This window comes from Sciurus vulgaris (genome assembly GCF_902686455.1).
Source record: "Sciurus vulgaris genome assembly, chromosome: 8".
Classification (NCBI taxonomy): domain Eukaryota; kingdom Metazoa; phylum Chordata; class Mammalia; order Rodentia; family Sciuridae; genus Sciurus; species Sciurus vulgaris.
In genome coordinates, this window is record NC_136468.1 from 144724179 (window position 1) to 144727979 (window position 3801).

At 40.5% G+C, this 3801-nt stretch overlaps 1 pseudogene across 1 annotated transcript; it reads right to left on the reverse strand.

Moving 5' to 3' along the window:
- Positions 1 to 1409: 1409 nt before the first annotated feature.
- Positions 1410 to 3463, reverse strand: LOC306667719 (mortality factor 4-like protein 2; annotated as a pseudogene). The gene has a single exon. The product of its transcript is annotated as a mortality factor 4-like protein 2 (transcript).
- Positions 3464 to 3801: the final 338 nt, after the last annotated feature.

Genomic DNA, 3801 nt, shown 5'->3' on the forward strand with positions numbered 1-3801 from the left:
CTGGGGTGAATTCCCATTTGACCATGATGTGTGATCTTTTTGATGTTCTGCTGAATTCTGTTTGCTAGTATTTCACTGAGGATTGTGCCTCCAAGTTCATCATGGATATTGCTCTGTAGTTTCATTTTTTGGTGTCTGTGTGTGGTTTTAGATTCAGGGTAATATTGGCCTCATTAAAAAATTTGGCAGCATACCTTCCACTTCAGTTTTTCAGAATAGTTGAAGAACTGGAATTTCCTCCTCCTCCTCTTCTCCTTATTCTGTGTGTTGTGTGCACACATACTCAGCATCAAACCTAGGGCCTTGCCCTAGTCTTTTCTTTAAATGTTCTTAGAATTCACCAGTAAAGCCATCAGGTCCTGACCTTTTTTTAGATGGGAGATTTTTATTCATTCCTTCAGTCTAATTTCTCTTTATTGTTATGTTTAGAGTTTGTCTTTCTTCTTGAGAGCTTGTTTGGAGGTTCTAGCAGGGGAGCACAGCTACTCATATACTCTTGACTGAAGAACCGTCGTCCTCTATCGGGGAAGGTCGCTCTCTTCAACCAAGCATGCAGCTTCTGGAGGGACGCACATGGGGTAGTGAGGGAGGAAGGGGACACCCACCTAGCCAGCCAGATCAGCCAAATCAACCCTGGAGATCAATGGGGTGACAGATGTCACAGCCAGATCACCACCCTCACATCCTCCTTCTTGATTCAGTTTTGGTAAGTTGTATGTGTTCAGGAACTCATCCAATTCTTATAGGTTTTCCACTTTTTTAGTATATAATTATTCATAGTTGTTTCTTGTGATTCTTTATATATTTTTTGCTTTGAAATTTAGAAACAAATTTTATTTAAAATCTGAAATACAATTTCTAAAATATCAACTTTTCCAGAAAACTGTGGCTACACTATAATGCATTGCCTCTATCATGTTAGAATGTACATTAGACTCAAATAGAAAAATCATAAATCAAACCACCATCCTTCAACAATGTGAGCAAAGATAGAATGCCTAAGGAACAACATAGATGGATTTGCAGAGGATGAGCTGTTTTATTTCAAGCACCATTAAAAAAAAAAAAAGCACAAATGCTTGGGTTTTTGGGTATATATATTAAGTTGAACCTTTGGCACTAGGAATCAGGGCATTTTGTCACATAGCATTTAACACATATTAGAAAATTGTGTAGTGTCAAAGGGGTAGAACCACCAGCATTCAAGCAATGTTGTCAACTAGGCAATAAAATGTTGTACTGAATGTTTCTTCTTTGTCTAATTACTGCATACACTGATAGCAACTTTGAAATGAGGAAAGGAGCTTTCACTCCTTTTATTTTGTTTAAACAAAACAGAAAACAAATTGAAACATAGGCCCTGTTATACATTAATGATTTTAAAGAACATCAATTATACAAGGAAAAGACTAAGAATAGAAAGTGTTTACAGATACCAGACATAATAGTGAGGGGTCAGTAGACCCTCTCAGGGCTTTGCAGTGGTACTCAGCAGAAGCCACTTTGTAATCACTGGCAGTAAACAGAGATGTAGAATTCTTTGCCAGATATTTTAGGAAATCATGCACATGGCCCAACAATAATGCAAGGCTCTTCTCATCAAGGGGCGTGTAAGCCAACATTGCTCTAATTCGTACAAATAATCTCAGTAGATGTGGCGCTCCATAAACCTGGGACATTGGCGCATCAGGGTGCGCCAAAAGCATTTCAGCATACTGGGGCCTCTCAAAGTTGTAGAGCAGCTGAGTGCCCAACATCACATTGAAGTACTCTTTTATTCCTGCCACAACTTCATTAACCGTATATTCCTTGTTAGCAACATCCCCCTGTGTTTTCTTACAATTTGCCTACTCTTCCAGGATGGCATCTACGTTCTTCTTAGCAGGGAACTGAAACAGCTGCTTCTGCCTGGTTACCAAGTCCCAGTCCTCGACAAGCCACGGTTTCAATCCTTCAGGAATCTTCACTTTACCTTCCATTCTACTCTTAAATGCCTCTTCACTTTCCGCAGTGGGGTCTGCCCGGGCCCTTTTCTTCGCTGGTACTGCCACCATCTCCATTTCCAGGAGTCTTCTGTTTGTTCTTCCTTGTCTTCCTCACGGATCCTGAAGGGGGTTTTCTGCAGAGCGACCCCACCCCCACCCCCGCGCATCTTCCTGGGAGAGCAGGCTCAAGATTCTTTGGCTGTGGACCAGCTGTTTTCTTTCCTGAGGGACTGCCTCTCATCTTACTTCTCTACATGTTGCTTCAAGTTGGTTTTTTAAAGTTGTCTTCTTGGGCAGATTGTTGTCCACGAGTTTGAGAACCCTGCTTTCTGGAACTCATTCAACCCTGTTTTTATTCCAACCAACAATCCCCCTCCTTTCCCTTCCAAGAACTCCTAGTGATTTCCCAGATGGAGTCTTACAGATCTTCTGGGATGGTCTGGAAAGATGAAATGGGAGACACGACCCCAAATTCCATAATCAGGGATGGTTCTGGAAGCAGGATCAGATCTCCTGATCCTTACTGAATGGCAAGCTTAGCTTTCCTGATGGTGATCTGAAATGAGAATCCGATTCTTTCCAGCAGCCAACGTGTGATCTCCGCCGTTCCTCTACCCGCCATACTCCTTCATATTTTTGTGATATTCATTGTAATGTCTATTTTTTCATCTCTGAATTTACTTGACTTCTCTGTTTTTGTTCTTGTTTAGTCTTTTTTTTTTTTTTTTTAATTTTATAGTTGTAGATGGACAGTATTTATTGAAAGGGGTTTCTTCTTTGGAGGGGTGAGGGCAGCAGCGTCACCTACACACAGACACCTGGGACTCGCCTGTGGTGGTGATGAAGCAAAATCCATTTATTTTGTACCAATCTTGGTTACATAGACTATGCAGCTGCTTACGTGAGAGGAGGCTCCTTCTTCATCAACGAACGAAAAAGTCATTAACTCCGCTTATTGCCAATGTTCCCAAAGCTACAGTCAAGCATCACAAGTCCACTGGATGGTGTTCCAGTCCAGCCTGAGTGGTAGGCCTTTGCTCACACCATTGACTCAGTGACTGCTGCCAAGTATGCCTGTGGGTCATCCCCTACACAGTGTGCCTTTATTTTACTTGTTCATGTTTATGTGATGCTGAGGATTGAACCCAGTGCCTCACATGTGCTAAGCATGCACTTTGCCACTGAGCTACAGCCTCAGCCCTCTTGTTTAGTCTTGTTAAAGATTTGTGAATTTTGTCTATCCTTTCAAAGAACCAGCTTCTTTCTTTCATTGGTCTTTTATAATTTTTTTAAGGTTTGATTTTATTTATTTCTGCTTTTACCTTTGCTATTTATTTCCTCCTGTTAATTTTGAGTTTGGTTTGTTCTAAGTCATTGATTGAGTACATGACTTTTTTCTTTTTTTTTTTTTTTTTTTTTCCTGCAGTGTAGGAATCAAATTCAGGTCCTCATACATGCTAAGGAAGCACTCTACCACTGAGTCCTTGAGTACATTCTTAGGTCGTTAATTTTAAATCTATTTTTTTAATGTACACATTTATTGTTATAAAATTTCCTCTCAGAACTGCTTTTGAGGGAAGGGTTAGTGTTAGGGTTAGAGTTAGGGTTAGGGAGGGGGGCAAGTATGGAAGAAGGAAGGACTGTATAGAGGGTAAAGAGGGGTGGGAGGGGTGGGGGGAAGGGAAAAAAATAACAGAATGAATCAAACAACGTTACCCTATGTAAATTTATGATGACGCAAATGGTATGCCTTTACGCCATGTACAAACAGAGAAACAACATGTATCCCATTTGTTTACAATAAAAAAATAAAAAA